The sequence below is a fragment of the Lissotriton vulgaris genome, chromosome 3_1 (genome assembly GCF_964263255.1).
Source record: "Lissotriton vulgaris chromosome 3_1, aLisVul1.2, whole genome shotgun sequence".
Classification (NCBI taxonomy): Eukaryota; Metazoa; Chordata; class Amphibia; order Caudata; family Salamandridae; genus Lissotriton; species Lissotriton vulgaris.
The window spans coordinates 381,065,594-381,083,326 of record NC_141689.1 but is presented as its reverse complement, the minus strand read 5'-3'; positions in this window follow the sequence as shown (position 1 = coordinate 381,083,326).

Here is a 17,733-nt window from a genome sequence, read left to right as displayed (position 1 = left end):
AAAATATTTAAAAAAGGTAACAAGAATTATAAGGTAAATGTTTTCCACTCTTTTTACCCGCAATGCACTGCTGATGATGTCATTGACAGTATCTCTCATTTACTCTCTCTAGCTGTCTTTCTTTTTACATTATTCTCTGTTTACTTCCCTTATACTAACTCTTCTTTTTTTTTAAAAAAATATTTTTTTTAGTTCGCTTAAAGTTCGCGAACCGGTCAGCGAACTTGAAGCGAACCAAAAGAAATAGAGCTTGCCAGAGTGATAAACATTCTAGCAATTTTGTTTGAAAGGGGAGGTAGTTCTGAAAAGAACTGTTTTTTTTTGTTTTTGTTGTTTTATGTTTTTTTTGTAATTTTTTGAACATTTTTTGATTTTTTTGTATTTTTAGAACTGTTTTATGTTTTTTTTGTGTTTTTTAAGGAGGGGAGACAACAAAAAACAGGCTTTCAAAACGGCTCAACTGGAGCAAAAAAAAAGAAAATTACTTTTTGGGTGCATTAGGGCACTTATGATTTTCATATGCAATGTTCATGAGGTTGACACTCATGTTGCCATATGACAGCATAGCACCACAGTAAATACAAGACACCTTCATGTGCTGGAAGTTACGTTGGATGTTTGGCACAGTCTCTTGTGCCTCTCTTCCCGTCAAAGACAATGTGGATGTAGATCTTGCCACAGGAGTTGCCGTCGGATTGTCTTCAAGATCCCTCAACTCAGCCCGGCTGTAGTTCAAGGGATGCCACCTGCTCATGTGACGGTGCATTGTATAGTTCCCCATACTGTACTTCTTTTCTGTGCCTCTCGACAATCTGTGGTCACAGATGAGGCAGGTGGCATATTTTGCATTCACTTTCTTGGTTCCAGGAGGGATGGTGAAAAACTGCCAGATGAAACTGGTTTTTCGTTTAGAAACCCGGGGCAACTCATCAACAAATTGTTGTCCCTCTCTCTCCTCTTCTTCTTCTTCCTCATCTTCCTCCTCTCTGTTAGTCATAATTTGACTGGGTGGTCCTCTCTTCTTATGGGGAGGTGGAGGTGGTGGTGGGGGTGCACCAGCTGCAGCAACAATGGAAGCCATTGTGGATCTTCAGATAAATGGTCTTTCTCTCACCAAGATGAAAGTCAGAGTGAGGAAATAAGGAGGGGTTTACTTGATTTGGGGAAAACAAAAGTTCTGAGCCAATGAAAAGTGTTATTTTTAGGTCACATGACCTAGTCATACATCATTTGGAAACCAAAAGTGAAATGAACCAATGAGAAGTTTGATAAACAAGTCACATGACCTGTTCCGCTTACGTTACGCGGCGCGCGCCGCGTCCCAGATCGCTTCCGGTTCGCGGTCCGGAGCACTTCCGGGAGCGCTAACGCGGCGCGTCATTAGACGCATTACGCGATAACGTGATACGTCGCGCTTCCGCGGCGCGTCACTGTTCCGCTAACGTAACGTTGACCGGTTCGCGGACTAGATCGCGGCATCAAGATGAGCTAACGGAAAGCTTCCCGGTTCGCGAACTAGAAGCGAAGAAAAAAAATATTAAAAAAAAAATTATCAATAAACATCTAAATATATTTTGGGATTTAAAGAATAATACATTTTACAGCTACAGATGTTAGCTTTTAAAAAACCAATGAAATTCACTGAAAAAACCATAGGTTATAGACCATATATAGTTAGAAATTTGCATTTAAAAAACCATTGAAATTCAATGAAAAAACCATAGGTTATAGACCATATATAGTTAGGAATTCGCATTTACAAAACCTTATTTTACTCGCATAAAACCATTGAAATTCCATATATAGTTAGTTGCGCTAACTATATATCGCGCACCCGCAATCCACTGCTGATGATGTCACATATTACATCATTCATGACATGGTCAGTGACATCACTGATGACATCACTGATGACATCTCAAATGACATCACTGATGACAACATCCAGTGACTGTATGTTTCTGTGAAGTTAAAATATGTCTTACATATTGAAGAATGAGTGGATGTATAAGTGTCTGGATGAAGGATTTAGTAGGTGCATGACTGACTGTATGAGTGAGTGATTAAATGTGTCTCACTGAGTGCATGGGTTAGTGACTAAACTGTCTTAATTTGTGCATCATTATGTCTGTTGTTCTGTAAACTGTTGCATGTGTTGATAAGTAGCTATATGAGTAACTATATGGGTTATTGATTGGTTACCTTAGTATTTGTATGGGAGACTGAGTGTGTGTGTGGGTGGCTGGGAGGTGTATGACTCTGTGCATAGATGTGTGAGCAGTTGATTCACTAGAGGTATGGTTTCAAAAGTGCATGTGGTAACAGCTGTATGGGCGGTTGACTGTGTGCATGAGTGTATTGGTGAGTGAATGGATATCTCAGTGCTACATGTCAAAGTAAGTACATATGTAAAACACAGTACATGTGAGAGTTGACATATATAAATAACTGTGCATAAGAGCCAGTGAATGTGTGAGTGGCTGTATGGATCATTGTGAACTTGTATCAGGGATTGTATAAGAGAGTAAATATGTGTTAGTATATGTTTGAATAAGTAAAGTTTGTATAACTGTATAGTTGAGGAAATGGAGGTGTGATTGATTCTTTGCATGACTGACTAGGTGTGTGAGTAACTCCATGGATGAGTGACAGTCTGTGAGTGTCTGTTTACACTGATTGTATCTAAGGTTATATTAGAGTCTGAAGAGGTTCATCGTATTATCACATGAATGATATCATCAGTGATGTGATCAGTAATGTCAAATGAGATGTCATCAGTGATGTCATCAGTGATGTCATTTGAGATGTCATCAGTGATGTCATCAGTGATGTCACTGACCATGTCATGAATGATGTAATATGTGACATCATCAGCAGTGGATTGCGGGTGCGCGATATATAGTTAGCGCAACTAACTATATATGGAATTTCAATGGTTTTATGCGAGTAAAATAAGGTTTTGTAAATGCGAATTCCTAACTATATATGGTCTATAACCTATGGTTTTTTCATTGAATATATATATATATATATATATATATATATATATATATATATATATATATATATATATATATACATATATTACCTACTGGCGGTCGCCAGTAGGTAGTTATAGTTAGGATTTTTTTCAATGTTAAATCTCAAAATTCTATTTGGAATAACTTTGGCACCGGTTGACGAATCTGCCTGAAAATTTCCTGAAAATGGCCTCGTCGAGCTCCGGTCCTTCCCTGAAAGTTTGGGGGGGATATATCAAGCGGGGGCCGAGATAAAAGGGGGGTCCCAAAACGCATTTTCCCCATGTTAATTTCCATAGGGCGGTCAATTTCACTTTTAGCCCGAACGGCTGAATGGATTTACACCAAACTTGGCAAAATTGTAGGGACTGGTAGCCCGATGTGCCTTTGCTATGTCTCAAGATATGTGCTGCAGTGGATTTTGAGTAATTTAGGTTCAAAAAAATATATATATCTATAGGCGCTCTCCGGTGCGCGCACCGGAGTGCGCTCCAGGCGCGACACACGACTTGCGCGCAGAAAGCTGATTGGCTCTTGGGTGTCTGTAAACATTCTAAACAGTCTGGAGCGGCCACCATCTTGTGTCTCGGTAAAATCGAGACACAAGGGGTTTGAAAAAAAAAGGGGCAAATGACCATAAGGGGGAAGAGTAGACCCCCTCTGACCCCCTAGGTTTGATGTGGGGGCTAAAATAGGGTCCTGCGGGGCATTACATTTTTTTTTTTTTTTCGTTTTGCGCGGGGGAAGCGCATGGTACGCGCACCGGCGAAGCACGGGGAAAATCCAGGACCATATTTATGAAGGCCTTGCGCTGTTAGTTTTGCGCCTCCTGTGCGTCAATTTTTGTGAAGCACCAGCGGTGTAAAAAAATGCGCATTGTTATGCAATATTTAAAAAGTGACGCATCTATCTAGATGCGTCACTTTTTAAATATAGTGCAACGAGGCACATTTTATTACACTGCTGGTGTTATGCGTCACTTTTCTGTGCACACTCCTTATGACATTCCAGATGTGTCATATTTAATGTATGACGAATCATGTTGCAAGGAGTTACAGATACGTCAGTATTTCTGACATATCTGTAAACATAAAAGTGATGCGAGGCAGGTGCAAGATTTTGACGCAACAGCATCCTAAAAGTGACGCAGAGAAATCTTATAGATTTCAGTACGTCGTTATTACCAAGCTTTTTGCGGGGGAATGCCCCCTTTGCATACATTATACCTGACGCAGATATAATGTGGCGCAGAGTTTTAAAAAGTGACCCATGTACCTAGATGCGTCACTTTTTAAAAATAGCGTCAGGTATAATGCATGCAGAGGGGGTGTTCTCCCGCAAAAAGCTTTGTAATAGCGACGCAGTGAAATCTTTGAGATTTCACTGCGTCAGTTTTAGGATGCTGTTGCGTCAAAATCTTGTGCCTGCTTTACAGCAGGTGTTAGACTGAGGCAAGACCTTTCACATGCTGCTTTCCCCATTTGAAAGGACACATTACTGGAGTTGCGTCACTTTTGTGACGCACTCCAGCAATGCGTTACTTGGAATGTCATAAGGAGTGCGCACAGAAAAGTGACGCATCGCACCAGTGGTGTAAAAAAATGTGCCTCGTTGCGTTATATTTAAAAAGTGACGTATCTAGGTAGATGGGTCACTTTTTAAAATCAAGCGCCACATTATATCTGCGTGAGGTATAATGCATGCAGAGGGGGTGTTCCCCCACAAAAAGCTTTGTAATAGCGACGCAGTGAAATGTTTGAGATTTCACTGCGTCACTTTTAGGATGCTGTTGCATCCTTTAAATATAGTGCAACGAGGCACATTTTATTACACTGCTGGTGTGATGCGTCACTTTTCTGTCCACAGTCCTTATGACATTCCAGATGTGTCATATTTAATGTATGACGAATCATGTTGCAAGGAGTTACAGATACGTCAGTATTTCTCACATATCTGTAAACATGAAAGTGACGCGAGGCAGGCGCAAGATTTTGACGCAACAGCATCCTAAAAGTGACGCAGAGAAATCTCATAGATTTCAGTACGTCGTTATTACCAAGCTTTTTGCGAGGGATTGCCCCCTCTGCATACATTATACCTGATGCAGATACAATGTGGCGCAGAGTTTTAAAAAGTGACCCATGTACCTAGATGCGTCACTTTTTAAAAAATAGTGTCAGGTATAATGCATGTAGAGGGGGTGTTCCTTGCAAAAAGCTTGGTAATAATGACGCAGTGCGTCACTTTTAGGATGCTGTTGCGCCAAAATCTTGCGCCTGCTTCACAGCAAACCTTTCACATGGTGCTTTTTCCATGTGAAAGGACACATTACTGGAGTTGCGTCACTTTTGTGACGCACTCCTGCAATGCGTTACTTTTGTGTTTACAGATATGTCAGAAATACTGACATATCTGTAACTCCTTGCGAATTGATTAGTCATATATTAAATATGACATATCTGGAATGTCATAAGGAGTGCGTCCAGAAAAGTGACGCATCGCTGTTTTCACGTAGCGATGCGTCACTTTTCAGAAATGAGGCCTCCAGTTTATTCACTGTGCCATAACTTTCTTTTCTAACACTCACCTTCTTTCATTCCTCCTACTTCACTTCCTTTCACCTCTCATACCTTTCTGTTCTTTCTTACTCATTCTCCTTTCAATTATCAATGCACTATATTTCACTTACTCTTCATTTTTTAAGAATATAGCTCTTTGATGAGAATTGGAGGTAGTTCTGAAAAGAACTTTTGGTTTTCTTCTTTTAACTGAACAGGAACAAAAACAGGGAATGGAAACTGCTCAACAGGAGCAAAAAGAAAAGAAAAAAATTAGGGGTGGGAAGGGCAGCGATGGTTCTCCAATGCTCGAACCATGAGCAGGACACTTTGCTCCCCATAGGTGAGGAGTTGATTGCAGTATCTGCATTTGACGACCCCATGGTTAAATGCAGGTTGTATGTTTGCTACCTGCTCCTGTGATTGTTCTCTTCCAGAAGAAGTTGCTCCTCCTGTTGATGTAGAGGCCCCATCTCTGGGAACCTCTTGTGCCAGAGCCCTGACACTTTCCCGGGCAAAATTCTGGGGGTGCCTCCTCTCCACATGGCGAATCATGGTGAATTTGCCAAAAGAGTATTTTTTTGGAGGGTTACCCCGTGACAGGACCTGTTTGCAGATCCTGCACTCTACTTTTGGTGCATTCACCTTCTTCTGGTCTGCTGGAAACTTAAAAAATTTCCAGATGAAATGTTCTTTGACCTTCGGCTGAGGAGGCTCTTCATCAATGAAATCATTGGAGTCATCTTCACTGCTGGATGGTCTGGCAGCCATGATTAATCAAGGAATATGGAACAGCAAAAAAGGCAGGTCTTTCAGTCACAAAAGTGAAAGAAGAAGTGAAGGAAATGGGTGGGGATTTCATTCATTGTAAAAAAAAACTGTTAGCAACCAATGAAAAGTGTTATTTTAGGGTCACATGACCCGACGCGTTTACGCTGCGCGCTCCGGAGCACTTCCGGTGCGTTTATGCAGCGCGATCGTAGGCGCTTCCGGGGCGCAAACGTGGCGCGATCGTAGGCGCTTTTGCGTGCGTTTATAAGCCGCGAACGTAGGCGCTTCCGAGGGCACTTACGTTGCGCGCCGAAGTGACGTCATCAATCTTTTATAGAAATGCATAATCATTTTCCTTATTAAAAAAACTAATTTTATTTGTATGGTACGAAATGTTTTGCATTATTATTAACTTTTCATTCATATTTTTTTTCACGAACGACAGTTGCGCTCTGGGTGCGCTTTCAGATGAGCTCTCGGAAAAGCTTACCGGAGAGCTTAGCTGAAAGCTTCCCGGAGCGCGCACCCAGAGCGCAAAAGAAAAAAATTATATAAAAAAAATGAATACTTAAAAAAAAACAGCAAATTGTAAAAAAAAAAAAAGGTTAGAAACTCGATATACAAAGGAATTAGCATTTAAAAAACCTATGAAATTCACTGAAAAAACCATAGGTTTCACACCAGTTATAGTTAGGAATTAGCATTTAAAAAACCTATTAAATTCACTGAAAAAACCATAGGTTTCACACCAGTTATAGTTAGCTGGAAATTTTACTGATATAAAACCATTGAAATTCCCACGTTATAGTTAGATGGACTCACTATAACTTGCGCGTGCAATGCACTGCTGATGATGTCTTATTAAGCCAGTTAACCAATCAATTTTTAAAAACCATCCATTTAGACACTTATTTAAACATTTATTCTTCCATCAACTTTTACATATACATATATAACATATATTTATTTTTCAGAAAGACACACATTCACTGGATGGTGTCATCAGTGATGGCATGAGTGATGTCACTGACCATGTCATGAGTGATGTAATATGTGACGTCATCAGCAGTGCATTGCACGCGCAAGTTATAGTGAGTCCATCTAACTATAACGTGGGAATTTCAATGGTTTTATATCAGTAAAATTTCCAGCTAACTATAACTGGTGTGAAACCTATGGTTTTTTCAGTGATATATATATATATATCCAAAGAAACAAAGAAAATTCCAAAACCTCCACACCGCACGGCGTGGCTTTTTATTGGTAACCTTTCTGGTGACGCGTTCCGAGTAACGTGTACTCTAGATAACACTATATATATATATATGTAGTATATAGCCAGTAGGTAGTTATAGTTAGGACCTAGTTTCCATAGGAAATACACAACATTCTATTTGAAATAACTTTGGCGCCGGTGGACGAATCTTTGTGAATTTCTCCAAGAAAATGGCCTGTTCGGTTCCACTCCTTCCCTGAAAGTTTGGGGGTGATTCGTCAAGCAGGGGCTGAGAAAAAAGGGGGGTCCCAAAACGTGTTTTCCCCATGCAATTTTCCATAGGGACCTTTAGCCAGGGCTACAGCCCGAACTGCTGAGCCGAATTACACCAAGTTTGGCAGAGAGGTAGAGTTTGATCAATAGATTGTGATTTTGATAAATGGTGGAAATCCGTTCGTAGTTCCTGAGAAAATCAAAAGTAAAATCATAGACATATATCCAAAGTTGTACCATACGCGTACTGTCCGAGGTCTTTACGCGTACCATTACAATCACGAGCCGCATGCTAATTGGCTGACCAGGAAGTGTTGGCAGCCATCTTGTGTCTCGGTAGAACCGAGGCACAAGAAAATGCAAAAAAGGGGGTAGGGTAGAAACACCCTGACCCCCTAGGCCTGCTTAGGGGGTCCCATAATATGTATAGTTTTTTTTTTTAAATCGCGGGATACGAGTAGGGTACTGCCGATAAAAAAATGACAGATTGCACCACTCTGCAAACGCGCCCCCTCGCGCGTTTGCAGAGGGGAAACTAATTTCCCTTGAATACTGGGGGGCCCAGATAGGTGTAAAAAGGGGCGTTGCCTCATTACACCTCTCTGCAATGCAGCCTCCTGGCACATGCTGGAGGTTCCTGGTGGGCTAGTTGGCCCCCAAGGACCCCCAGTACGCAAGGCGAATTAGTTAGAAGATGCAAAAGCTTCAGGGGGCTGCGTTGCAGAGAGGTGTAAAAAGGGGCGTAGCTTCATTACTCCTCTCTGCAAGGCAGCCCCTGGCACATACTGGAGGTTCCTAGTGGGCTAGTTGGCCCCCAAGGACCCCGAGTAGGCAAGGGGAATTAGTTCCCCCCAGCAAACGCGCCAGGGGGCTGCATTGCAGGGAGGTGTAAGAAGGGGAGTGGCCTCATTACATGTCTCTGCAACGGAGTCCCCTGGCACATACTGGAAGTTCCTGGTGGGCTACTTGGCCCCCAGGGACCCCCAGTATGCAAGGGGAATTTGTTCCCCCTCTGCAAACGCACCAGGGAGCTGCGTTGCAGAGAGGTGTAAAAAGGCGCCTGGCCTCATTACACCTCTCTGCAACGCAGCCCCCTGGTGCATACTGGAGGTTCCTGGTGGGCTAGTTGGCCCTCAGGGACCCCAGTATGCAAGGGGAATTAGTTCCCCCTCTGCAAACATGCCAGGGGGCTGTGTTGCAGAGAGGTGTAATGAGGCCATGCCCCTTTTTACACCTCTCTGCAACGCAGCCCCCTGGCGCATACTGGAGGTTCTTGGTGGGCTGGTTGGCCCCCAGGGACCCCCAGTATGCAAGGGAAATTAGTGACCCCTCTGCAAACGCACCAGGGGGCTGCATTGCAAAGAGGTGTAAAAAGGGGTATGGCCTCATTACACCTCTCTGCAATGCAGCCCCCTGGTGCATATTGGAGGTTCCTGGTGGGCTAGTTGGCCCACAGGGACCCCCAGTATGCAAGGGGAATTGGTATCTCAATTTTTTTGAACATTTTAGTTTCTTTCTATTTTTGAATGTGTGTATCAAAGGTTATATTACGCTGAGAGGAGGTCTGCCACTCTTTCAAAAGTATGATGTCATCAGTGATGTCATTTGAGGTGTCATCAGTGACATCATGATTGATGTCACTGACCATGTCATGAGTAATGTAATATGTGACATCAACAGCAGTGCATTGCGGGTGCGTGAGTTAATCGTTAGCTGAACTAACTATAACAGGGTAATTTCTATGGTTTTGTATGAGTGAAATATCCAGCTAACTATAACATATGTGAAACCTATGGTTTTTTCGGGGAATTTCTAAGGTTTTTTTAAATGCTAATTCCTAACTATAACGTGGCTGTAACCTATGGTTTTTTTCAGTGAATATATATATATATATACATTCACTGAAAAAAACATAGGTTTCACACACATTATAGTTAAACATGAGCATTTAAAAAACCTTAGAAATTCACTGAAAAACCATAGGTTTCACACATGTTACAGTTAGCTGGACATTTCACTCATACAAAACCATTGAAATTCCCCCGTTATAGTTAACTATAACTTGCGCGCCTGCAATGCACTGCTGATGACGTCACATATTACATCACTGATGACATCACTGATGATATCCCAAATGACATCACTGATGACATGTTTTGTTATTTTATTTTGTATAGCGCACAGATGCCGCAGCCAAGAGGCGTCCCGGCGCTTTTCGGAGATGGTAAAACACAACACAACAGAAATAAACCAAGAACGAGTGAAACTAAACTGTGGAGAATAAGAAGGTTTTTAGTGCCTTCCTAAAAGGGAGCAGATCGGGGATGGAGCGGAGAGTAGCAGGTAAAGAATTCCAGAGAACTGCCGCCAACACTGTGAAAGAGCGTCCACCCATTCTAGCTCTTTTAAAGCGTGGCACAATGGCAAGATTTAAGCCTGAGGATCGAAGGGCTCTGGAAGGGACATAGTGCTGGATTGTCTGCGATAGGATAGGAGGGGAGGCAGACTTAAGAATTTTAAAAGTTAAGCAAAGAGCTTTAAACTTAATTCTTTGCCCCACAGGCAAACAGTGGAGGTCTTGGATAGTACGACGGGCAGAAACAAATTTCAGGAGGCCGACCAGCATCCTGGCCACCGCATTTTGCACCCTCTGAAGGCGAGCTAATTCTGCCTGATTCACACCCAGAAACAGAGAGCTGGCATAGTCCAATCTGGTAAGAACCAGTGCTTGGACTATGATCTGTCTGGTATCCGCATCAAAAAACTTGAAAATGGGTCCGAGGCACTGCAGGGCACCAAAACATGTACCAGCTACACTTTTAGTGTGGAAGGTGAAAGAGAGTTTGTCGACGAGCCACACCCCAAGATTTCTAACTTCGACAATGGGGGTGGGAACAGGGCCCAATTCAGATGGCCACCATTGATCTCCCCAGAGCCCACTTTCCCTACCAAAAATAATGACCTCGGTCTTAGAGGCATTAAGTTGGAGTCGGTTATTCGCCATCCAGCCTGCCACAGCTTTGAGGGCTGACTGAAAGGTAGGGGCATCCATATTGGAATCACCATTAAGTGCCACCGCCAGCTGCGTGTCATCGGCGTATGACACCATTGTGAGACCAAAACTATGGGCTACCTCCGCCAGCGGCTGAACATACAAATTGAAAAGGGTAGGGCTGAGGGCCGATCCCTGCGGGACACCCTGATGATTGGGACGAGGGGCCGAGACAAAAGGAGGTGTGGATACTTTGAAGGTTCGATCCGTAAGAAAGGATCGGAACCACTCAAGTGCTATCTCTCCAACTCCGGCCTCCATGAGACGATGCAGGAGGATCTGGTGGGAAACCGTATCAAAGGCGGCACTAAGATCCAATAGGATCAGTGCCGCCGTCTGACCCTGGTCCAACATCTTCCTGATATGTTCCACCACGACCAAGAGCGCAGTCTCAGTGCTGTGGCCCGCACGGAACCCATTCTGGGAATTGTCCAGAATATTAGCTTCCTGCAGATGAGAAGATAAAATATGATTAGCATGTGATTCTGCTAATTTAGCTAGCCAGGGAAGAAGGGAGATAGTCCGATAGTGTTCAGATTTGGTAGGGTCAAGGGCAGGCTTTTTGAGGATAGGAATGACAGTCGCCTGCTTCCATGCCCTGGGAACACTGCCGGTATTAAAGGACAAATCAATCAAACTGTGCATTGCAGGGTAGCAGCACTGGGCGAGTTCCCGGAATTGAATGGGTCTCAAAGAATCATCCGGGGAGCCGGATTTGACTTTTGTTGTCAAAGCTTTGAACTCCTCCAGAGTAGGACTGGGGATGATAAGCAGTGGTTTAGAGACCGTAGATGCAATAATATTCTCCATGATAGGGGACTGAGAGAATGACCTGTAAATGGCCTCCACCTTTTCAACAAAAAACGAGGCCAGATCCTCACAGTGAGCCAGCGAGGCTTCAAGAGTAGTGGTACCGGTATTTTTACTTGTGAGGTCATTGCATAACCTGAAGATAACCTTGGTGGGATTGGTGCTGTTCTTAATCTCCAGAGAATAGAAGGCAGCCCTAGCTGAACATATGGCCCGATGGTAGACTCTGGTGCAGGCCCTATAGGCCGACTTAAGGTCAGCATCATAATTTTTGCGCCATGCACGTTCCGCTTTTTTGCAGGAAGATTTGAGCTTTTTGAGGGATTCGTCGTACCAAGGACTAGAGGTACTTGATCTAGTGAAATCATCCAGTGAATGTGTGTCTTTCTGGAAAATAAATATCTTTTATATATGTATATCTAAAGGTCGATGGAAGAATAAATGTGTAAATAAGTGTCTAAATGGATGTTTTTTTGTTGTAAAAATGATTGTATAACTGACTTATAAAGTGTATCTTATTGAATACATGTATTAGCGAGTAATGTATAAATATGTAAAAATCTGTATCAGTGTCTCACTTTGTTTATATGTGGCTGCATGAGTTGGTGACTAGTTACATGAGTGTCGATATGGGTTATTAGTTGGTTTTTAGAGTATCAGAAATGAGTGTCTGTATGGTTTGGTGGGGGTATTATTTACAGCATAGATGCATGAATGGATGACTCACTGTTTGAATGTCTTTTGAAGACAATTACAAAAAACAAATTGATGGACAGAATGTAGATCAATGTCTTACATTCACCCCAGTACAATGATCTGGGCCTAAATCCATCGTTTTTTGCACTCCACACCACCCTGGGTTAGATACTGGCTTTATGCAAATCAGCTCTGACCCTGTGCCCCATGGGAACAGTCCAGTCCGAACTACACAGCCATATCTTTCCCAGACCGGAATCAAGCATCCGAGGACCGGACCGGTTTTGAGGTAACACCTCTCATCAGCCCGGCTAGCTTGACTCCAGTGGTGTGGAGGCTCTGGGACCCACGGCTGGGCTACCCCAGTACACTGAGGGAGAAAATTACAAAAAACAATTTGATGGACAGAATGTAGATCAATGTCTTACATTCACCCCAGTACAATGATCTGGGCCTAAATCAATCGTTTTTTGCACTCCACACCACCCTGGGTTAGATACTGGCTTTATGCAAATCAGCTCTGACCCTGTGCCCCATGGGAACAGTCCAGTCCGAACTACACAGCCATATCTTTCCCAGACCGGAATCAAGCATCCGAGGACCGGACCGGTTTCGAGGTAACACCTCTCATCAGCCCGGCTAGTTTGACTCCAGTGGTGTGGAGGCTCTGGGACCCACCGCTGGGCTATCCCAGTACACTGAGGGAGAAAATTACAAAAAACAATTTGATGGACAGAATGTAGATCAATGTCTTACATTCACCCCAGTACAATGATCTGGGCCTAAATCCATCGTTTTTTGCACTCCACACCACCCTGGGTTAGATACTGGCTTTATGCAAATCAGCTCTGACCCTGTGCCCCATGGGAACAGTCCAGTCCGAACTACACAGCCATATCTTTCCCAGACCGGAATCAAGCATCCGGGGACCGGACCGGTTTCGAGGTAACACCTCTCATCAGCCCGGCTAGCTTGACTCCAGTGGTGTGGAGGCTCTGGGACCCACGGCTGGGCTACCCCAGTACACTGAGGGAGAAACTTACAAAAAAACAATTTGATGGACAGAATGTAGATCAATGTCTTACATTCACCCCAGTACAATGATCTGGGCCTAAATCCATCGTTTTTTGCACTCCACACCACCCTGGGTTAGATACTGGCTTTATGCAAATCAGCTCTGACCCTGTGCCCCATGGGAACAGTCCAGTCCGAACTACACAGCCATATCTTTCCCAGACCGGAATCAAGCATCCGAGGACCGGACCGGTTTCGAGGTAACACCTCTCATCAGCCCGGCTAGCTTGACTCCAGTGGTGTGGAGGCTCTGGGACCCACGGCTGGGCTACCCCAGTACACTGAGGGAGAAAATTACAAAAAACAATTTGATGGACAGAATGTAGATCAATGTCTTACATTCACCCCAGTACAATGATCTGGGCCTAAATCCATCGTTTTTTGCACTCCACACCACCCTCGGTTAGATACTGGCTTTATGCAAATCAGCTCTGACCCTGTGCCCCATGGGAACAGTCCAGTCCGAACTACACAGCCATATCTTTCCCAGACCGGAATCAAGCATCCGAGGACCGGACCGGTTTCGAGGTAACACCTCTCATCAGCCCGGCTAGCTTGACTCCAGTGGTGTGGAGGCTCTGGGACCCACGGCTGGGCTACCCCAGTACACTGAGGGAGAAAATTACAAAAAACAATTTGATGGACAGAATGTAGATCAATGTCTTACATTCACCCCAGTACAAACATCTGGGCCTAAATCCATTGTTTTTTGCACTCCACACCACCCTGGGTTAGATACTGGCTTTATGCAAATCAGCTCTGACCCTGTGCCCAATGGGAACAGTCCAGTCCGAACTACACAGCCATATCTTTCCCAGACCGGAATCAAGCATCCGAGGACCGGACCAGTTTCGAGGTAACACCTCTCATCAGCCCGGCTAGCTTGACTCCAGTGGTGTGGAGGCTCTGGGACCCACGGCTGGGCTACCTCAGTACACTGAGGGAGAAAATTACAAAAAACAATTTGATGGACAGAATGTAGATCAATGTCTTACATTCACCCCAGTACAATGATCTGGGCCTAAATCCATCGTTTTTTGCACTCCACACCACCCTGGGTTAGATACTGGCTTTATGCAAATCAGCTCTGACCCTGTGCCCCATGGGAACAGTCGAGTCCAAACTCCACAGCCATATCTTTCCCAGACCGGAATCAAGCATCCGAGGACCGGACCGGTTTCGAGGTAACACCTCTCATCAGCCCGGCTAGCTTGACTCCAGTGGTGTGGAGGCTCTGGGACCCACGGCTGGGCTACCCCAGTACACTGAGGGAGAAAATTACAAAAAACAATTTGATGGACAGAATGGAGATCAATGTCTTACATTCACCCCAGTACAATGATCTGGGCCTAAATCCATCGTTTTTTGCACTCCACACCACCCTGGGTTAGATACTGGCTTTATGCAAATCAGCTCTGACCATGTGCCCCATGGGAACAGTCCAGTCCAATGGTTTTGTATGAGTGAAATGTCCAGGTAACTATAACATGTGTGAAACCTATGGTTTTTCAGTGAATTTCTGAGGGTTTTCAACTGCTAATTTTTAACCATAACATGTGTGAGACCTATGCTTTTTCAGTGAATTTCTAAGGTTTTTTAAATGCTATTTTTTAACTATAATGCGGGTGAAATCTATTGGTTTTTTCAGTGAATTACTAAGGTTTTTTAATTGCTCATTTTTAACTATAACGTGGCTGAAACGTATGGTTTTTTCAGTGAATTTCAAAGCTTTTGTAAATGATAATTTATAAATATATTAATTGTTATATTTTTTTATACTGATTTACTACATTATTTAAAAATATTTATTTTTAGATGTTTTATTTTTTAAATTACATTACATATTTTTTATATAAATTGAAAAAGAAATGTTTTTAAAAATATTAAAATTTTAATATTTTATTATTTTTATATATTTTTTTAATTTATATATATTTTATATAGCAGACAATGATATCCTATGGAAGGAAATTCAAGTTACTGTAACTATGATTAGAATTACTTTTCAGGATCAGTAGTGGGCTGAAAGATGCAGCAATGAGGTCTCTCCTCGAAACAGCTGAGTAAATCGGAATTTGTAGTTCGGCTGATTTTTGAGGAATTTTTTAAAGTTCCAAAACTCCACACTAGGAAACATTTCCTAGTGAAACCAGTCAATGTTAGCCTATGGAAGGAAATTCAAGTTACTGTAACTACAATTAAAAATACTTTTCAGGATTAGTAGTGGGCTGAAAGATGCAGCACTGAGATCAAACATAACGCATTGAGCCTTAGTTTCACCTGTAACACTAGCAGTACTATCACTTTTGTTTTAAAATGTATGTTTATATTTTGTGTACTGTATGCATTTAATACGTTTACATTGACCTTTTTTATTTAGTTAATCTAGCACCAATTTATTGAACATTTTTACAGGTTACTTTTGCACTGTCATTCTTGTAATACAGTAGGAAACTACTGTCTATGATGGTACTCGTGTGGTATCCATAGCAACGTTGATATGCTTGAGATGTATTTAAACTGCAAATTAGTGTGTCCTAGACGCAGTGACTGAGGCGGCCGCCGTAACACGTCTAGCCCTTGTTTGATCATTAAAACTTTGTGCCATAATCTCACGGAGTCTGTGCCTGACTGTTCGCTGCCGCCAGGACTGGAAGAGAATATATATATATATGTATATGTATGTGTATATATATATATATATATATATATATATATATATATATATATATATATATATATATATATATATATATATATATATATATATATTCAATGAAAAAACCATTGGTTTTAGGCCATATATAGTTAGGGATTTGCATTTACAAAACCTTATTTTACTCGCATAAAACCATTGAAATTCTATATATAGTTATAAGCGCTAACTATATATCGCGCACCCGCAATCCACTGCTGATGATGTCACATATTACATCATTCATGACATGGTTAGTGACATCACTGATGACATCACTGATGACATCTCAAATGACATCATCCAGTGACTGTATGTTTCTGTAAAGTTAAAATATCTCTTACATATTGAAGAATGAGTGGATATATAAGTGTCTGGATGAAGGATTTAGTAGGTGCATGACTGACTATATGAGTGAGTGATTAAATGTGTCTCACTGAGTGCATGGGTTAATGACTAAACTGTCTCAATTTGTGCATCATTATGTCTGTTGTTCTGTAAACTGTTCCATGTGTTGATAAGTAGCTATATGAGTAACTATATGGGTTATTGATTGGTTGCCCAAGTATTTGTATGGGATACTGAGTGTGTGTGTGGGTAGCTGGGAGGTGTGTGACTCTGTGCATAGATGTGTGAGCAGTTGATTCACTAGATGTATGGTTTCAAAAGTGCATGTGGAAACAGCTGTATGGGCGGTTGACTGTGTGCATGAGTGTATTGGTGAGTGAATGGATATCTCAGTGCTACATGTCAAAGTAAGTACATATGTAAAACACAGTACATGTGAGAGTTGACATATATAAATAACTGTGCATAAGAGCCAATGAATGTGTGAGTGGCTGTATGGATCATTGTGAACTTGTATCAGGGATTGTATAAGAGAGTAAATATGTGTTAGTATATGTTTGAATAAGTAAAGTTTGTATAACTGTATATTTGAGGAAATGGAGGTGTGATTGATTCTTTGCATGACTGACTAGGTGTGTGAATAACTCCATGGATGAGTGACAGTCTGTGAGTGTCTGTTTACACTGATTGTATCTAAGGTTATATTAGAGTCTGAAGAGGTTCATCGTATTATCACATGAATGATATCATCAGTGATGTTATCAGTCATGTCAAATGAGATGTTTTCAGTGATGTCATCAGTGATGTCATTTGAGATGTCATCAGTGATGTCATCAGTGATGTCACTAACCATGTCATGAATGATGTAATATGTGACATCATCAGCAGTGGATTGCGGGTGCGCGATATATAGTTAGCGCTTATAACTATATATGGAATTTCAATGGTTTTATGCGAGTAAAATAAGGTTTTGTAAATGCAAATCCCTAACTTTATATGGCCTAAAACCAATGGTTTTTTCATTGAATTTTCAAGGTTTTGTAAATGCAAATTCCTAACTATATATCCACTATAACCTATGGTTTTTTCTGTGAATTTCATTGGTTTTTTAATAGCAAATATGAAAAGCTTTAAAATGTCAAGTACGTGATAAATAAAAACATTTTCGTATTTATGCACGCTGATGTGCTTTGAACGCTGCACCCCCCCCCCCCTCCCCT